We start from the raw sequence: 21,162 nt of genomic DNA on the forward strand, positions 1-21,162 counted from the left end.
TCCTTTCAGGCAGTTGTACAGAGCAGTAAGGTCCCCCCTGAGCCTTCTCCAGACTAAACCCTCCCAGTTCCCTCAGCCATTTGTGCTGGTATTTATTGGCAGGAAAGGCACAAGGTGTTACAGAAGCCTTGAGTATAAGAGAAGAACTGAGAGAAGATCTCACCCTGGGTGTGCTGTTCTGACAGCTTTCTGAAAGTGGACTTAATGCCAAAGTCAAATGAGGTGTATTCGTCACCAGGAATAGCAGCAGAAACGATGTACACAATAGACCTTAACACTGAAAAAGAAAGAATTATTCAATCTCCAAGTGTTCATTTCACTCTCAGTAAGTAATAAATCCAGCTGACCTCATGTTGGAGGTGGGTATAAGTGAAGCTACACAGGGGTATATAGAGTGCTCTGCCTGCATGCCGAACTGCATGGAGGTGGATCAATCTGGTTTATTACACTGCAGTCAAAAACAGACTGCTGTAATTTGAATCCAACATACTGCTGCTTCTTGAAGAACTGTCTCTCTTCTCCAGGCACATGTCCAGTCCCTATTAGGCTTATGAACTCTCCTGTCACCATTTGTGAATTGGTGTCTTTCCACTTGTCTTCCCACTGTTCCTTACGCCATCTTCCCTCTAAACTGTATATTGTCCTCAGCAGCAATATAATTGAAAGAAGGTCATATGCTAAGATGACAATGTATCATTGTCCTGTTTCCTTACAGACTCTCAGGTAGCTGCATATGCTCACCTGTAGCCTCTAGTCTATACTGAGTAGAAAGTTCTCTAAAGCAAGATGTTAGGTTGTGTTTCTGTAGTCCCAAACACAATCAGAACTCATCAGAGCTCTCAGAACTCATCAGAGATGAAGGCTGTGATGCAATACAAGTAACTGGTACAGTAATACAAATGAATGGTAGCAGCAACATCACCACAGTAAGAGGTCATGAAGTCTGCTCTTTGCCAGTTGCTTTTGCCAACATCTGGGTAAAAAAAAACACCAGCAGAGATCAGCAGTAGGTCCAGTATGAAAGTGGAAGAACCATCACTTCTGCTGTAAGGGACACTGGGACTGCAAATGCATTGTGTGCTTAAAAATATATGACAGTTCACCAAATTCAGACTAATAAAAGTGAAGCAATAACTCTGCTGTGCCTTGTTGTGACCTCCTCTCTTTACAAGCCTGCAAACTTTATATTAGTCTGATATGATCTATGTCTTTACTACTTACATTGTGGCAGCACACTCTTGTACGTGGATGAGGACCCCAAAGCCTGAGGGCTCTTCTGACACAGAACCAGACGGGGAGTAGCTTCTCAACTACACTTGGGTCTATCCTGAGCAGCATTACAAGCCATGTCTTCAAAATTGACTCTGAAAAATAGTCTGTCAAAAAAAAAAAAGGAAAGAATTTCTGTACTAAGTGCAGATCGTTTTGCATACCATCTGCAGAGTGCTAATTATACACACCGTCGTTATTTGTCAGTGTAAGATATTTCAGAGTGATATCTGTAAGCCATCTGCCAGCTCTCACTCACATTCTTCAGATCATCAGCAAGAAACCTTACAGAATTTTTCCTTAGGTAAGAAACTGCACTATGCCAGAGCAGTTAAACAGGAATGACTTTCTAAAAACGGCTCCTTAACAGATAACTGCAGTCAAGTGAAATCCAAATGGATTCTTTTGAATTGTTTAAGAATGTCATGGCTTTGATATTGCATTCAGGTATTAGATCGGTGTCTCGCCACCCTCACAGTAAATCATCATGAATCAAATCATTCAGGTAGGCTCTGTCCCTCTGCATAGCATATTTCCCAACAAATATATACAGCAAGGGAACAAAAAAAAAAAAAAAAAAAACACTCATGAAACCAGAACCAGCTCAGGGGAAAAAAAAAAAAAAAAATTAAAAATGAAAAACAGGAAAAAGAAAATGAAAGGGAAAAAAAGAAAATACTACAAAACAAAACAAAAAAAAAAACAACACAAACCACCCACCCTTCAACAACACAACCAAATGGGATACTTTCTACTCCCTTCTTAAGAACATGAGCTTCTACCTTCACCACCCTCACTCCATCTGATGAAGTTCTTCTACCATCAGTACAGTCAGTTTATGTTTTCACTGCCAGAAAAAATCTGGCTATTTGACAGCAAGGCAACTAACCTGATTTAGCTAGAACATATTGTAAGAGAACCAGCTGTATATATATATATCATCTTAACATAGCTGGCTGGGGTCAACTGTAGTTGAGAAGACATATTACTATCACCTAGCTATGTCTATGAGGATGATGAGGCACCAGCACAGGTTGCCCAGAGAAGCCGTGGCTGCCCCATCCCTGGCAGTGTTCAAGGCCAGGTTGGACGGGGCTTGGAGCAACCTGGTCTAGTGGAAGGTGTCCCTGCCTGTGGCAGGGGGCCGAAACTGGATGATCTTTAAGGTCCCTTCCAACCCAAACCAGTCTGGGATTCTATGATTCTATTATTTTTTTCACTCACTGTCTACAAATGACTGGCTGCTGTTCATTCATTCAGTACTGAGACTGTGCTTTTGTTGCTTTCTAAAGCAAGATGGCATTATCAATCCTTGCCAACTGTTTAACTGATTTCCTCTAGGTAATCAAACTCTACTGTGGCTTTGGTGCTTCATTACCTGTATCATATGCTACAGTTTTCTTACATCTTACCGTATTCTCTTATTTTATGGCTTAACTGTTATGAAGTATTCCTATAATTTATCCATTTATAATTTGACAATCCTCAGGATCTCTCACAGGAATCTATCCCCTGCATCATGGTGTTGGACTTGATGATCCTGAAGGTCTTTTCCAACCTAGCTGATTCTATGGCTCACAGAAGCTTAGTCATGATGATACGAGACCATGTGCTTATCCTAAAGAAGCTTTACCATCAGGATCACAAGACATCTCACTGGTTCTTTGGCCTTCAGCACATCAAGGTCAAAAAATCATTCTTCCAACTTCTATCTGTAATCAGTATGAACCTAGACTTTGAGGCTAAGGTTGCTCAGAACAGCCACCTCAAGCAAAGCTCAGCTTTCAGGCATGTAACAAGTTAACTGAATTGGTGCTCTACATCACAATCTACACACCACTGAAACATCTGCCAAGGAGCTTTGCAAGAAATAATTTCCTCTTAGAAGAGCTGAACCTTAAAGAAAATGACAGTGCTTTAATTTGTGTCAATATCTGACCTTTTCAAGTGCAGGTGCTCTGATTGTGCTCACCCTCTAAAACTATGGCATTGTTTTGGAGGAAAGAAAGAAGAAAATATGAAAGGGAAGCCCATAAAAATAAGTACTCCCCAGGAAAAAAAGAAACAAAAGAAAGAAAATGAAGCACAAACACTGAAGAAATAAACAGCATAAATCAGTAATATAATAAATATGTAAAGTCAGTGTCTATTTGGTGTAAATGAATTAAGCTTCTTCGAGCTGTTACTGTTCTTGCTGACAAAAAAGCATGGATTATTTCATTCCTTTTCCACTCCATGGTAACTCAGCATCACCGAGCTCTTCCCCCAAAACAAAGGAGTTTTGTGTGGACGCATCCACCATCTTTCATGCATGCAAATAGCTAACAGATGTCTATTTATATTTGGGATTAGAGTTTTGCATAGTAAAACAGCAGCTCAATGTGTACCCTCAGTATGTAGGTTATATCCTTTAGGAATTGGGCCTAATGTTCTTTCCATAGAAAAAAAAGAAAGCTTTGAAGATGCAAGAAGATGATAAATGAGCTTACTTTGAAATATGTCAATAACGATGTATTGAACCAGTGCCACAACTGCCATTATAGGAAACATCAGAATCTCAAAGTTTGGGGGGTCTGGCTGGTTTGTCAGTGGGATTTCGCTGGTCTTTTTGTTTTGCCTACACTAGTTTCTCTATGGCAACTCTGGCAATTTCTGGCACTCCAGAGAGGCTACAGGAAGCATGATCATCTTGCATCAGCAACTTCAAAACTGGAAGGCAGCAAAAAAACAGCCAACAAGAACACGTAAAAGCAAAGCTCAAGGCCAAGACCTGAATTTCAACCTGTGCTCTTGAGCACTCTGTGTGCCTTGAAGTCTTAGATCACACTGATCAGCTGTCTCACTGCAGGGCCTTCAAAGCACTCTATATATTCTGCTACATGAAAGGAAGGTTTTCAGTGTTACTCTCAGTTTGAGCACGAGGAGTATCTTATATATACCTTATATTGGCAAATAAACTGAGGTGAAAAATGGCTGTAGCACAGATGTGCTTGAGAGCAACCATAGCTAAATAAATGAAAGGGAAACCAGCGTAGCAGCGAGTCATGTATAACAAAAGAAATCTATCTGCTTGTCAATCTGCAAGACAGCTGTTTGTCCAGATGTATCAGCCTTCTTGCTCCCTGGTCATTACAGGGGACTGGCAGCACACTATTCACCTATTTATTTAACATCAGGTTCAAAGAAGGGCAACGGAGCCGGTGAAGGGCCTGGAGCACAAGTGTGATGAGGAACGGCTGAGGGAACTGGGGAGGTTTAATCTGGAGAAGAAAAGGCTCAGTGTGGACCTTACTGCTTTCTACAACTGCCTGAAAGGAGGATGGAGCCAGGAGGGGGCTGGGCTCTGCTCCCAAGAAACAAGAGATGGGACAAGAGGAAATGGACTCAAGCTGTGCCAGGGGAGATTTAGACTGGAGATCAGGACCAGTTTCTTTCCTGAAGGGGCAGTCAGGCATTGGAACAGGCTGCCCAGGGCAGTGGTGAAATCACTGGCCCTGGAAGTGTTCACAAACCATGCAGAAGAGGCCCTCAGCAACATTGTTTACTGGTAGCCTTGGCAGTGCTGGGAATGGTTGGACTTGATCTTAAAGGTCTTTTCCAACTCATCTAATTCCATGATTCTAATTTTTTGTAGCAAAGCCCACACAGATGGGCAATTTCAAAATAGCCTCGAAATGACAGCTCCTCCCAACGGAGAAACTAACTGTGGACAGACTGACCACTGCTGAAATTTGGGGGAAGCAAAGAAACTAAAGGAGTGCCATGTTAGTCAGTTGGACTGCTCAGCACACAAGGATATATAAAGATTTTCTGCAAGAAAAGTGTATTATTTGGAATTTGTTAATTTGTGATTTGCCTGCTCTGTAACTTTTCAGTAGCTGACTCAGGGCAGTTCATCAATCAATACATTGTCCTGGTCCTCATCCCAGGCTTACCAATTTCAAGAGCAAAATTCCCATTTAGATTCTCTGAATCCTTGTTTTCACTGTGACAGTGAGGACCTCCAGGAATATCACATATTTTGCAAACCTCAGCCTTTGCAAATAAGTATTAACAAATACTCTCGCAGTTCCCCAACAATTTATGATGATCTGCATTAAGAGAAATAAATAATTCAGCTTGCATTACTCCCAGTGCAAACCACTTTATGAACCCTGGTAAAGGTACATAGACAGCATGTGCTCAGACATAGCAGGTAAAACCTGGGCTATGGTGAACTGACCTTCTCTCCCACTCTAAAACACTGTTGCACTACTGAATGTGAGAAGTAATTTACTGGCATCCACCCTTCTCATTCTCTCGTAAGCTTCTGCTTATGTAGCTGAGGTCAACTTCAGAACAGTGCTGGAGAGGAGAAGAGAGAAGAGAGAGAAGGGGAAAGAGTGGAGAAGAGAGAAGAGATGCTGTCTCATTCTTACGTGACTTCATCAGCTTCTCTGGCTCCCTCCATCAGAGCCTGACAGCTTGACATCTCCCAGCGGCTTGATGGCTGAAGAACACAATTCTTGCTCTTCCCCCTGGCCCCTCTGCATGAACCAAAGTGAGCTTATGAGATAAAACTGACAAGTTCAAAGGACCCAGATTGGAGTTTGAACAGTGTTTTCAGTAGCAGTAATGTTCTTTAGTTTTTACTAGGGGCTTTCACAGACCATAAGGAATGGTGCAGCATTTCTTGGTTAATATTTTTCCTCTATTCCTATTCCCAGACCACAGTACAACAGGGATCTCAGTGGTTTCGTTGGAAACTGAGATCATATCCTTCTTTGTAAAGATGCATCTTAGTTGCTACGTAAAGTCCCCAGGCATCAGTCATCTAAGGGCTTGGTCATGGAGGAGGCAATGCTGCCCATATCCCCAGTCATGGGGGGAGTCAACCCCAGTGAGGTTCCTGTGGATCACAGCTGAAGAATGAGGATCAACAGAAGTGCTTGTCCCAGATTAGGCAGTAAACTTTAATGCTAGTGCTATTTACAAAGTGATCGCTTGGATCTCCATAACCTGTGATCTCCCCTGGTCTAAATACAAGGAAAATTATAAAAGAAATATGTCCACAACTATTTATTTGGACATTTTAAGTCCTTTTTCAGTCCTTCTTGAATCTTTTGGGTTGGATCTCTAACAGTTTGAATTACCTTGTTTTTCTAATGGAAGGCTTTGGAGAAATTCTAAAACCCTAAGAAAGAGTGTTGCTGGTAATCAAGCCTCAGCTTCACCCACACACTTATTTGTGCTCGCATGTTTGTCTAATCAAGGAGCAGAAAAGCCATTATAAAATGCTTCTGATCAATAGCCTGTAGGCACAGAGCTCATAGGCACACAGCTCAAACACTGAATATTCACTGACAATCAATAGAGTAAACAGTCAAAAATATCTGCTGAAAAAAATCCAAAACCTGAGTAAACCACAGTCTGCTGACAAGTACACTGCAAATGCTGAAAGGGACTTTCTCCTAAATGCTATTCTCTGCAAACTACTCATCCCTTTCCAACTATATGTTTAAGTTGCTTAATGCTTGCTGTATATTATGGAAATGTTCTGGGTTTAATATTTTTTTTCCAATCATGAATGAGAATTCCAATTAGAAAACAATAACAGATACAGAGATCTAAGAAAGGAGGATATCTGGGAAAACCTTGACATTTGGACTGTCACTTTTAAACCAGCCACATATGGCAGGAGTCAACAGATCTGTGCTATTCACACAAGCAGAGCAATGTGCAGGGGAAGGAATGACAGACTATTATATTTTTTCCTACTCAAGAAAGAATTTTAACCCAGGAGGTGAAAACTTGCTTTGCAAATGATACATTAAGGACAATTTATTTTTACTGTATTTCTGAAAAAAAGAACATGTGAGAAGTCATACATGGACAACATAACACTGCATCTCACTTGCAACACTTAAAATATGGGTATGAAGCCTTTCAAGGAGACAGTCACCTCGCAAGTAAACATTTCATTCATTTCCTTCTGTGTACTCAAAAAAAAACCCCACCACAACCAAAAAACAACAAAACACAAAAAAAACCCACAATAACAACAAAAGAAAATGTTTACCCTTGAGAACTACAATCCCTAGGGATATGAAGATGATTCAGCAACAGCTGGACAGTGTTCAGCTGTATCATTCTTCAACTAATAGCTAAAGGGGGCCTACAAGAAATCTGGAGAAGGCTCCAGTGAGACCTTAGAGCAGCTTCCAATGTCTAAAGGGGCCAACAAGAAATCTGGAGAGGGGCTTTTGGCAGGGCCTGTAGGAACAGGACAAAGGGAATGGCTTTAACCTGACAGAGGGGAGATTGAGATGAGACATTAGGAAGAAATTCTTCCCTGTGAGGGTGCTGAGGCCCTGGCACAGGGTGCCCAGAGAAGCTGTGGCTGCCGCGTCCATGGCAGTGGTCAAGGCCAGGCTGGATGGGGCTTGGAGCAACCTGATCCAGTGGAAGGTGTCCCTGCCTGTGGCAGGAGTTTGGAACTGGATGAGTTTTAAGGTCCCTTTCAACCCAAACCATTCTATGATATTCCTCAGTGCTTCTTCAGTTTGCTGAACCATAGACTTTCATGCAGTGTTCACATTTTGCACTTCTATGATTCCATCCAGATGACAATCTCAAAGTATTTCTGAAACACAATTAATCTTCATCAACTGAAGCAAGAAGAGTTCCGTGACTTCCTCAGTGACACAAAAAACAGCCTTGAGTCAACTCTCAGGCTGCAGTCCTGCACACAGCAAAAGACTGAAGTCCAAAAATTCACCAGAAGTTTTCACCAACATTGCTCTCTACTGCCCTGCTCTTGCTAAGGCAATGCAAGCAAAGGAAGGAGTTCTAGCTGCAGAAATGAACTAGTTCACAAATCGCTGCACTGGGCCAGGAGTCAGATCTCTCTGTTCCTCACAGTCATCACAGCAGATTTTCTGATGTCTCCAAATTAGTTGGAGCAGCAGAAGGATCTTTTAGCATCCCAAGCTAAATATCACAGATAAAAATGAACAGCAAGCATCGCCATATTGTCACATCATTGCCCAACTAATACCAAAAAGACCGACACCAAATTGCAGAGGAAGAGCTAACAGCCTTGCAGTACAAACAGCAAATGTCCCTAGAAGAGACATGCCCTACAAACTTAAGCCAGTTTCTTCTTTTAAGCTAAACAGACAGTTAGAAGACCTAAGGGTTAAAACCACTAATGCAGTTCAAAACTAAAACTAGAAACAGAATCCCAGACTGGGTTGTGTTGGAAGGGACCTTAGAGATCATCCAGTTCCAACCCTCTGCCATGGGCAGGGACAGCTTCCACTAGACCAGCTTACTCTAAGCCCCATCCAACCTGGCCTTGAACACTGCCAGGATGGAGCAGCCACAGCTTCTCTAGGCAAGACTTTAGAAGACATACTACCTTTTGGAGAAAACATTCTTTTCTCCCCTTCTCACTAGAGAATTCTGAAAAGCATTTAAAGGAAAGAGATGTTGATAGCCAAATTGAAAACAAGGCAGAACTTCATTTCCCCTTGTACTTTGAAAGTCCCTCTTTGAGATACTCATGTAGGCAGAAGAACATCATTATGCAATGAAATACAGTATTAGCTGTCCAGACAATAACTAATGGGCTTATTGCAGGACTAGGGAAACTATCAGTTCTCCAAGTGCTTTCATTTAGCAGTTTGTTTTCAACGATTTTTTGCAAAGCCATTTTATTCAAACTCAAAATACACTGAAGGACATGCAGCTGAAAGGTAGGATTAACTGAACAAGGTAATATTAACTCAAGTATCTATTGCTTCAGTACACACAATTCCTCCCAACTTGCAGGGATTATGAGAAGCGTTGGTATGCACAGTGCATCTTGAAAGATTTGTTTTTCTTCAGTGATGACAGACCAAGGTATCAAATTTGCTGATTCACCTCTTAGCTCAAGTTGTGTGCAGCATTCTGGTTAAAACTTTAAGCTTCAAGGCTTGATCAAGCATTAACACATGACAAAAGCAGAAGCCCTTGGTGCTTGAGAACAAACACTGGAGTGAATAATGTAGCGTTAGAGATCACGCTGGACATTTTTACAGACACTGAGTGCATCTACCTCATCGCATAGTGAAAGCATCTTTTCCCGCTCAGTTGCTTTGATCTGTTTCCATACATGCAAGATGCTTGTGAAACAATGTGGGATATGCTCTCAGGTCAGAAAACAGACATAACTATTAACTTGAATGCAACTGGGTAATACACACAACTGAGGATATGACCTCTATTTTCACTGAGGTGACAGAAGCCTCTTCAAATGAAAGAACACAGAGTCTGAGAGGATCCTTTGCTTCACAGCAGGAAGACAAGTAGAACAGATTCAAAAGGTCAAATTATCCAACTTTCTGATCTTACACTGAAATCAGCAGAATTATTCACATAGATAAACAGAAGGAGCTTTGCAGCAGTGCACGGTCAGACTAAAACCCATGGTGTGATACCAGTCCTTCCCTAGTTACATTTATACATTAGTAGAAGCTTATTTTAAATCAATCACATTAACTGAAATTAACTTAAAGTTTTTTATTCATCTAATGCTGATGTAAAATCATAATTGGAACCCACTTCACTTTTTAATTCACGTGAGAAGAAAATAAAAGCAGAGTTGAAATGTCACTCTTTAAGTAAGGCTTTACACTAAGGATGTTAACACCACGGAGCAGCAGTGAACACTGCAAAGAAGCAGTCCATCACTTAAAAGCCAGGTGTGCTGCACCCCTAGACCTCCACAAAAACGTTCCCCAGCATCTGAAAGCAGTAGGATGTCACACAAGAGCAGGTCAGTGGCTACAGTAGCTCAGCCAGCATTTCCATGGGACATAAACTAATGCCTCGCTAACAAACTGGCCACACATTAATGAGCTTTTCTAGTAGAAATTGGAGGTAAAGCTGCTATTTCTTTGCGAAATCTGCTTGGTTCTCATAAAACTATCTTTTGCATAGTTTCCCTTCTTAAGAGATATATATCCCTTGTTACCATGTACCACCTCTTCCATTTCATTTACAGCTGTTTCCAGTTTCTCACCTAAGAGGATCCACAATGCGATACCAGACCCAACACTTTGCGAAATGTAGTAACAACAAAAATAAACTGTAAGAATGGGATGAGACAGCAAGAGCGTCACTCAAAGCAGAAAGGGCTGAGGTAGCCCAGACCTATGTTATCACCACATTATTGGCTTTTTAAGTTGCTGAACACCACTTCTCTTTACAATGAGATTGGGATTTCATTACACTGGCGTTGGTTTGAAACATCTTCACTGTGACCAATGAAATTTATTCATATTAAACAAGATCAGGATTCAGTCTCCATTGTTACTTCTGCTGTTGTCACACTAATTCCTTGTCATGACCAAAACGCATGCCACCAAAGACCAAAAAGGCTTGCTAGAACACATAAGAAATGCGCTTCTAGTTTGCAAAGCATATTTGGCCTTTTAGACATCCTTTCCTCACTGCCTTATATGCCAGGCTCATTATGAACCTCAGTGTGGTACCTTAGCACTATGTTCCTAGAATCATAGACTGGTTTGGGCTGGAAGGGACCTTAAAGCTCATCCAGTTCCAACCCCCTGACATGGGCAGGGACACCTTCCACTAGAGCAGCTTGCTCGAAGCCCCTGTGTCCAACCTGGCCTTGAACACTGCCAGGGATGGGGCAGCCACAGCTTCTCTGGGCACCCTGTGCCAGGGCCTCAGCACCCTCACAGGGAAGAATTTCTTCCTAATGTCTCATCTCAGTCTCCCCTCTCTCAGGTTAAAGCCATTCCCCCTTGTCCTGTCCCTACAGGCCCTTGTCAAAAGTCCCTCTCCAGATTTCCTGTTGGCCCCTTTAGGCACTGAAAGCTGCTCTAATCTCAGCCAGTCCCCAACTATATGAAAGATTCATAATTAAAGATATAAATATTTATGCAAGACAAAGGGAGACAAAGGGACAAAGAGAGGCACAACACTTGTGCCAAACATGTTGTGCCAGATGCTGAGATCAATTTTTCTACAGCATTGCCAACTGTCCTCAGCATTTGTTCAGGATATTCAGTGATAGTGGGTTAAGGCCAAGGTAAAAGGAAATCAGATTGTGCACTAACTGGGACATCTGACGTTGTTCAGAATGGCAACTGCCTCTCTCTGTAATGAGCAGAACACATGCTAATGTGCCACAGTGCACTGCAGCCAGGAGGAAAGGTCAGGCTTAACAAAGGGCTGCAGGATGTGCTGCAAACCCAGCATCTATTTAATCATCGCAATGAAGCCAAGAGCATTAGCCACGGGTAATCTTACGATTTCTCAAATACACTTTGACATGTTAAAACAATATTCCACCACAATGAGAGGCTGCTTGTGCCACTGTGGGATGCTCTGAAGTCATGTCTGTCAATTTTGTGGATTTATATCAAACGTGCAGGGCATTAAACAACACGAGTGATACCCCCTTTGAGCTTTCCCATTAAATGAAGCCCTGTGACAAAGTACTTCAACAAAGATATGCTGAAAATATTTGGGCAATAATTTCACACAAGTGTTCTAAAGATTTCATATTAATGTCATTACTGTAAAAGGCACCAGACAAAGTAGAATAAAATCACTTTATCCAGCAGGTCTTTGGTATTATTTCACAGGAAAAAACTATAATCACAGAACCACAGACTGGTTTGGGTTGGAAGGGACCTTAATGCTCATCCCTGCAATGCACAGGGACACCTTCCACTAGAGCAGCTTGCTCCAAGCCCTGTCCAACCTGGCCTTGAACACTGCCAGGGATGGGGCAGCCACAGCTTCTCAGGGCACCCTGTGCCAGTGCCTCATCATCCTCACAGGGAAGAATTTCCTCCTAATGTCTAATGCAGAAAATCAAAGAAAAACTAAGTGAATGTATTACAGTGAAGAGCAATCTTTAACGCATTTGCAATGAGTTTTATATTATTTCCTTTTTCTGGGCTTAGACGCAGTAGGTACCTACAAACATGTTTATCTTATGCATAGTTACAGGGGTAGCTTTATTAGTAGTAGAAACTAGCATTCACTTAAGTTTCTACAATGAGATATGATCAAGAGATTTAGTCAAATAAATTGACTCAATAAATACAGTAAGAGCACATCACCATAATTCTCAATGACTTCTAATACATTTGTCTTAATAAGTATAAATATGCCAATGCACTCTAGTTAAAAAAGCTCTACTACACTAATTCTTAGCCAGGTCATTGTTATAACCACAGTCACATGGGCCAGAGTGTACTGCTGCCATGAAAGTATGGAAACTGGGTAGAATCTGCCACTGACGGAGCCAAGTAAGTTTAACTGAGAAAATCGGATGGTATTTCATATTTCAGATTACTGCTCCCTCCACTACCCTCTGCTCTTTCCTTACAACCTGCTGTATTCATTACTGAGAAGCTCAAACTTTTCCTTCCTTTTGTCCCTGAGCACTGCCACAGTTTGTGCTCAGTTTCCAATTAGGATTGAGCTGTGGAAGGCTGATCAGCTGGAGACAGTCAGGAGAGGTGGGGGACTTGCGGGAAACACTGGCCTCTTCAGATGAGCTCTCAAAGCTCTAGCATCATGTTTCCATGCCAACAGACAGCTCATGCAGAGGTACTGAAGAAGCAGTCATTGTGAAGACGAAGTACTATTAATTTTACTTCACCTGCCTTCTGGAAGGATCATTACAGGGACAATGAACATTTTGATACAAGCAAACTTGATTCAGAAATTAAAAAATTGAGGTTTTCACCTTATTCTCCACAACATCTGTGTACCTTCCAGTCAGTCTTACTTTGCAAAGCACTGGAATTAGGCATCCAAGGTACATCTGCTTCAACACCAGTCTGTTCCCAGTGTTTGCTATACTCAGGTCAGGAACTAGCCTGTTCTGTGGTTTAACCACTCAAGCAAAGCTCTGGCCTTGGACTCTCTTGACCCGAGATTTCAAGACCCTGCTGCCCAGGTAACAGCATGTCAGCAGGGTGCTCTGGACTCTCAGAATGTACTGGCCTCAGGCCAACCCCTTTCCAGCCTCTTAATTCTGGGGTTATTAGAAGTCACTGTTGCGAGTCTCTTCTGCTCCCTTGCCAAATACATTTGGCTCACATTAAAGGATAACACAGGCACCAGACGTGGGGCTGAAATAGCAGGCTGAAGCGTAACAATAGGTACAACTACACTGCTAAGTAGATGTCAACCTCACATCTCCAAAATGGGTCCTCTTCAGCACAGGATGGAGCTCATATCCCTTGATGCACCAACTCAGATCCGTTAAACAGCCTGGTTCCCTGAAGTAGCATTTTCTAAAGCCCCATGGCCCCTTGAGCCTCACCACTCTTTCTGCTCACAGGGTTGTGCTCTTAGCCCTGTTCAAAGATTCTTATTCCCTTATTATTTACATCAGTGACTTGGCCCTTGCCTATCCCATATCTCTGGAGCCTGCCCACTGAGTCTCATTTTGGTCTGAGGTCAAGATCTATTTACGTGCCCAAGCAATACAAGCAAAGCAAAACATATTCCAAGATAGAAATAAAAGTCTTCAAATGTGTCTTGGGAGGAATTTGGAGTTACACATTCAAAAGCAGAATCCACAAAAAACCCTGGCTCATGTTCAGGCCACTTCCACTGTGGCTCAAGCAATGCTAATGCATTGTGCTATTTCTGGCCTTCAAACTAGGTTGCCTGGCAGCAGCTTTGCTCATGTGTTGTACTTACCACTCTGCCAAAGATCCACAATCGGCAGCTTCTCTCCCCAGGACACCCATCCCTCCCAGGTTCCACTGGGTGCCGCTCACAACCGGAGTGTTGAGGAGGCAGCCACACTTTGTCCATGGTCACATAAAAAAGAGGCAGCAGCTCGTAACACATGAAAGCTGTCTCTCTGCCTCCTTCCCAGAGCAATGTCCAGGGCACAGCATTCTGCTTTTGCAGTGTTTCTGCTTCCTGAATTACACAAGCAGCCAAGAGAGTGTGGTCCTGTCACCTCCATGACTGAGCTACACAGACCTAATCCCTTTACCTTCCCACTGCCTGGTTCTCACACTGAGGAAGGGCTCCTATTTGAGGTTCCCTGCTTGCTGCATGACTGCACCTGATGTTCAGAAAAATTGGGTGGTTGCTCTGCCACCTGTGGTGGTACCTCATAAAACATGGATCAGACCCATTAAGCATCCCCATCTGCAATGATGGCAGCAAGGGAACCCTCTTACAAAGGCCCTGACTAAGGGCCAGGAAGTCACCTATCTTTGAGAGAGAAACTAAATTTCAGATTCACCTCCCTCTGCCGGTTTAGGACTGGTCACTCCCCACCACCCTCCCCTCCTTCCTCACCTCATGTGCTTGCACGTCCTTAAAAACAGAGCTGAACTGTTTTGAAAAATATAATCTCTGCCTTCTCATAAAACCATACAACACATTTAAGGACTGTGGATTTGTGATAACCTAAGAGTTGTTACGGAGTACAAACAACTATACTGTAAAAGGGACTATGCACTGGTTGTGCAGTACACAGCTATCCAGTTATCCTCTGAGACAGTACACCCCAAGCAGGTCAAGGAAGGGTTTTTTCCCCCTCTACTCTGCTCTGCTGAAACCCCCTTTGCAGTCCTGTGTACAGATCTGGGGAAACAATACAAGAGGGACGTGGAGCTGTTGGAGTGGGTCCAGAGGAGGCCACGGAGGTGCTCCGGGAGCTGGAGCAGGTCTGCTATGGAGACAGGCTGAGAGAGCTGGGCTTGGTCAGCCTGGAGAAGAGAAGGCTCCAAGGAGACCTTAGAGCAGCTTCCAGTGCCTAAAGGGGCCAACAACAAATCTGGAGAGGGGCTTTTGACAAGGGCCTGTAGGGACAGGACTTGGGGAATGGCTTTAAACTGACAGAGGGGAGATTGAGATAAGACACTGGGAGGAAATTCTTCCCTGTGAGGGTTGTGAGGCCCTGGCACAGGCTGCCCTGAAAAGCTGTAGCTGCCCAATCCCTGCCAGTGTTCAAGGCCAGGTTGGATGGGGCTTGGAGCAACCTGGTCTAGTGGAAGGTGTCCCTGCCCATGGCAGGGGGTTGGAACTGGATGAGCTTTAAGGTCCCCTTCAACCCAAACCATTTTGTGATTCTATGTTCTATACAGCAGCTTCAGCACAGCTACATAAACAGAGATCATGATATTGCAGAGCCTGAAAATCCATCACTTCACTTTAAAGGGTTAAGCTGCAGATGGCCCACCTCCCATGGGAATAGCAACAGAAAGCTATGCCTAAAACCTGTAATTGATCTACTGTGTTTAACAAATACCCCTTAATTTCAAACAAGATGGGCATTACATCCCTACTAATTTTCAATGCTATTTCCACATCTCGTGGACTTTAATACAGTAATAAATTGAGCATGGTGGCAATTTGTCCCCAAAGTTTGCATCTCCAATCTACTGGCTTCACTAATGATCTCAGCTCTGTCTATTTAAGCCTGTTTAATGACACCATTCCTTGTATTGGTCATTAATGGCTTTACAGTTTAATGCAGCATGACAAAGGAACACAATGTATTTCATATAGCTGCAACTACAGTAATGCCTCATTTGGTATGCCTACCAAATGGAAGTAGAACAAGCAGACAAAAATGTGCTAGAAATGCAAACTAGCTTAGGGAAAATACTTGGAGTTTACAAGTTGCATGCTGCTTCAAGATTTTCACCTCCCTGTACACAGCTGAATTGAGTTTTCGTTGCAGTTTACACAGTATCACAGTATGCTAGAGATTGGAAGGGACCTCGAAAGATCATCTAGTCCAATCCCCCTGCCGGAGCAGGAACACCTAGATAATGTTACACAGGAATGTGTCCAGGCTCGTTTTGAATGTCTCCAGGGAAGGAGACTCCACAACCTCCCTGGGCAGCCTGTTTAGGTCACAATTGAATTAATTCCACCAAAAACATCTTTAGATTTTGCTGATTGCTTACTTTCAATTCAGTACTGCTGCAGAGCTGCTTCATCTGGATACACGTATCTTAAAGGTTCTCAAGTCTGGAAGCTGGTTTGCATATAAAAGTTTGTTATACTGAACAGCCTAGTTTGGGGTTTTTGCGTGTCTTCTCAGTGTGTCTCACTGTGATATTATTTACAAACTGAATGCAAGGGCAATGTGTCAGTAAGATAAGGGTGAATCACTCAGATTTCTTTTCTTATACTACTTAGTTTAGTTCTGTACTCTTGCTGACTATTCTTCTGTCCTCTGCTCACTAGTGGCTTCCTCTCCTATCCATGTAGTATTTCTTTACGCTTTTTGTCATATCTAATATGTCATATCATAATGGCTATTATCCTTTCTTTGCCTTGATGTGAACCAGGGGTTATGGCTTTGTTGAAGGTGTTCTTACTGTATTGTAAGACAGTCAGATACGAGATGTACACCTCATCTTCTTGAACAGGTCCAACACCCCTCTCCCTGGGGATGACTTTGAAAGTTACACTCAGTTTAACTCGCCTCTCTTTAAACTCCCATCACTATTAGTCTTCTCATCTCCAAGGCAGAAGTATCATCTCGGAGTAACTACATGAGCAGGCAAGGGAAGAGCTACCAATGTCACCTATCTGGACTTCTGTAAAGCCTTTAACATGGTCCCCCACAAACATCCTTCCTCTAAATTGGAGAGATATGGATTTGTCAGATGAACTGTTTGGAGGATGAGGAATTCCTTGGGTGGTCACATCCAGGGAGTAGTGGTCAATGACTCAATGTCAAGATGGACATCAGTGACAAGTGGTGTCCCTCAGGGGACAGTACTAGGGCCAGCACTATTTAATATCATAACGACACAGTATGATCAAATGCACCCTCCAGAAACTTGCAGATGACACCAAGCTGAGTGGCTTTTCAATCTTAAAGGGGGCTTGTAAGAAATCTGGGGACAGACTTAACAGGACTTTTTAATAGGACTTTTGAATAGTGATAGGACAAGACGCAGTGGTTTTAAATTAAGAAAGGGTCAACTTAGATGAGCCATAAGGAAGAATTTTTTTATAGTGATGCTGGTGAAACACTGGCACAGGTTGCCCAAAAAGGTGGCAGATGCCCCATCCCTGGAAACATTCACAGTCAGGCTGGAAAGGGCTTTGAGCAGCCTGCTCACTGCAGGGGGGGTGGACTAGTTAATCTTTAATGGTCCCTTCCAACCATTCCATGACTTTGTTTTTACACCTCCTTTTCTGCATCAAATTCACAAGTTCATCTCTGGCTCTAGCAAGAGATGCTAGATTCATCTCAACGATCTAGCTTTGTTTTTCCAGTGCTGCATTTTTCACTCTCCTAACTAGCTCAGTAGTGCACTGAATGTTCCTCAAATTCCTTACCAGACTACCCCATTATCCATAACACACTCTCATGGATCCCTCTGCTGTGTTTCCAGAATACTACTTCCAGAGTCAGCTTCGGAAGGCAGCAAACCCTCAAGTATATTCTTTCCTAACAAAAATTATTATCCAAAAAAAGAAGATATAAGCCCAGTGGAGGTGGCTGTTCTGTCTTTCACTGTCTAAGAATAAACTTCATTATGCCATGAGAAACTTGTTAGACAACTGAGTGACAGAATTATTGAAAGATTACATTTAAGAATTCACTGAATGTGGTATAAGGATGAATACAGTCTGCATATAAATTCAGTATTATAAAAGATCTGTTTTGGCAATGCTTCACGTAGACACCTTGTAACTGGCTACTGGATGAATGCAACTTCTAATACAGTAGCAATTATTTTAAACAAAGATTATTTAAGAAATTATAGTATAATACACAAGAGCAACACTGACATCCCCATATGTTTTTTGAAGCACTTCAGGAAAACTTACCCTAAAAAGAGTCACATACAACCCTCTTCAAATGAATTGCTTTCAAGGGCCAGAGCACTTCTGCTATGGAGCCAGGCTGAGAGAGATGGGCTGGTTCAGCTTGGAGAAGCCTCCACGGAGACCTTACAGCAGCTTTCAGTGCCTAAAGGGGCCAACAACAAATCTGGAGAGAGGCTTTTGACAAGGGCCTGTAGGGACAGGACAAGGGGGAATGGCTTTAACCTGACAGAGGGGAGACTGAGAAGAGACTTTAGGAAGAAATTCTTCCCTGTGAGGGTGCTGAGGCCCTGGCACAGGTTGCCCAGAGAAGCTGTGGCTGCCCCATCCGTGGCAGTGTTCAAGGCCAAGGTGAACAAGGCCTGAAGCGAGCTGGTCTCGTGGAAGGTATCCCTGCCTGTGGCAGGGGGTTGGTAGTGGGTGAGCTTTAAGGTCCCTTCCAACTCAAACCATTCTATGATTCTACTACTCTCCTACAGCTATTCTTAACTGTGTTAATCTATAGCAAGGGATGCAATCCCTTCCTTTCTGTTCCAATCTCCTAAAAAGGACTAACCAGTGCAGTTACTGCAGAAATAAGCCAAAGGAAATTACTGTATAGCGAATACTTTTGTTCAGCAGAAAACTGCTTTGACACCATGCATACTCAGCTTTGGAGCTGATGAGTCTTCTCACGGTCACTGAACCCACAAACTTTGATTTTTCTCTCTCCAGAGGTTATTATAGATTTCCATTGGTTTGTGCACTGAGGAAGTATTTTCAATCGATTCCAGTCCTGCAGTATTTAAATAACAATCTCAAAAGAGTGTATTTTAAAAGACCCTTTGTGGGCATTGCTATTCCTGTTCACATATTTTACCCATTAATTATAAAATACTGTGCAACTTGGGGGGGAATTGGAGGGTGGAGTGTTGAAGGAAGTCGGTTTAAAGGCATCGCTGAAAGGGAAACGAAGCATTCTGCAGCCAAAGAGCTTGAAAATGGTGATGTTCCCCCAGGACAGTTCATGATGTCCAATATAAGAAAGAGAACAACATTTGCACTACTTCACTACAGGAAAACATACCTTGGCACAACATCCCCATAACATCCCAAAGCTCTAGCAAGTCTTCTCTCTCTTGAAACAACATCCTGACTCCCTGAATTCTTCTTTAATCCGACAGAAGTTTCTCTAAGGAAGAGGAAAAAGTCAGCAGTTATTCATTCTCTATCCAAAGCAGGGTAAAAGCAGAATTAAGTTAGACTTTCAGTGACAGAACGAAACACTGAATGGGTATACGTTTCTCGAGCAACATTCATTTCTATGCTACGAAGTAATCCTGGGTCTTGTTGGGGAAGAAAATAGCGAAATGGTCCACTGCCAAAACAATACTCCTCTCAGAAAACGCTGATTCAGTGCAACCACATTTTCCATGGAAACATATCAATACCATTGAACAGTCTGACTGAAAGGCAGTAAGATAAATCAGAGCTTATTTGTACCATCTTTGGTTTCAGTCCCAATTTCTCCCATGTCAAATAACACTGACATTTTTGTTTACTGGTTCTCATTTTGCATCCCCAGTAAGCACTGCTTGTCAGCAGCCTGTCTGCCTGCCATCCACACTTTACTGTTAAAGAAGGAAAGCTTTCCAAAGTGTATTTTCTTTTTTTCACTGGCAGGGAAATCCTCACTCTGGTCATTTATGAAGTGTAAACCAGCTGCAAGGACCATTTAATCGAGTTTAACAAGAGTCTGACTTTTAGCATGGTACTTCTAAAGTAGTCCAGACTTACTCAGAGACTCGGGATACATAACAGACAACCAGAAAAAAACAACCATTTACCGCAAGATCAGCATTTGATAGTCTAGAGTTATTAGTAGCTTCTCCCTCCAAGGTTGTGTGACAGGATATGATTGCCAATATCTTCCCAAACAGTACTGGGTGACAACAGAATGATAAAACACTTCACAGAATCACAGAATCAGAGACTGGTTTGGGCTGGAAGGGACCTTAAAACTCATCCAGTTCCAGCTCCCCACCACAGGCAACAACGCCTTCCACTAGAGCAGGTTGCTCCAAACTCTGTCCAACCTGGCCTTGAACACTGCCAGCGATGGGGCAGCCGCAGCTTCCTTAACTGAGAGCGTATTTTATATTTCATTCCCCATGGTTCAGCATCAGCACCTTACCAAATTAAAGATGTATATTACTTTCATTCTACCCTTCTATCCACCCCAGCACAAAAGGTTAGCTTTAACTTTGCATGGTGCTTGTTCCTGAGTCTCTCTACCAACGCACAGGAATAAAAATCACATACTACTGGCTTAAGGCTCATTTTAAACAGATACTTGAATTTCCTCACAACATTTCCTCATGCAGGCAAAAGCTAACTCAGCTCAATTCCTGCCAAGTCTGCCCTGCTTGCCACAAATAGGATCTTTTTCTGTACCAAGTAAAATTAACAGACTACCTCCATGGGATGTATAAGAAAGAATTCAAAATGCAATGACAGATATTATGCAAAAAAAGAATTTACACAAGCACGTTAGAAATTAAAAACAAGGAAATTACTGATAAAGTAGTACCAGGAATACTATGCTCCAAAAGATGCAGGAGAGAATCAGATCAGAGGTTGCCACAAGCACTGAGGCTAAACCAAATCAATAACAGCCTTTTGTTTGCAGATTACTGAAAGTGATAGGACAGCAATCAAGATCAACAGACCCACAGAAGCAGGCCAGGGTTCTTCAGATGCTGTCTTAACCTGTTTTCAGGTTAAAGTATTAGTTATGGTGACTTAGCTATCAGAAATTGCTTGAGTAAGGTAGCACACTTGCAGTATTATCCTTGTTTTAGTAGAGGTGAATGTATAAATATTGTTCAGCCTGGAGAAGAGAAGGCTCCTCGAAGACCTTACAGCAGCTCCCAGCGCCTAAAGGGGCCAACAAGAAATCTGGAGAGAGGGGCTTTTGACAAGGGCCTGTAGGGACAGGACAAGGAGGAATGGCTTTAACCTGACAGAGAGGAGATTGAGATGAGACATTAGGAAGAAATTCTTCCCTGTGAGGGTGCT

The 21,162-nt window shown here is 42.6% G+C and overlaps 1 protein-coding gene and 1 long non-coding RNA gene across 2 annotated transcripts in view; one reads left to right on the forward strand and one right to left on the reverse strand.

The window, feature by feature from the left end:
• Nucleotides 1–21,162, forward strand: part of DZANK1 (double zinc ribbon and ankyrin repeat domains 1) — a 498,878-nt gene that overhangs the window by 215,717 nt on the left and 261,999 nt on the right.
• LOC134157246 (uncharacterized) lies at nucleotides 1,199–19,278 on the reverse strand. The gene is made up of 2 exons (XR_009962241.1): nucleotides 19,172–19,278; nucleotides 1,199–1,376 (listed from the first exon to the last, which is right to left on the reverse strand). It is a non-coding gene; the product is annotated as an uncharacterized LOC134157246 (long non-coding RNA).

This window comes from Pezoporus occidentalis, unplaced genomic scaffold, assembly GCF_034315485.1.
Source record: "Pezoporus occidentalis ecotype Australia unplaced genomic scaffold, CSIRO_AGI_Poc_V1 ctg93, whole genome shotgun sequence".
Lineage (NCBI taxonomy): Eukaryota > Metazoa > Chordata > Aves > Psittaciformes > Psittacidae > Pezoporus > Pezoporus occidentalis.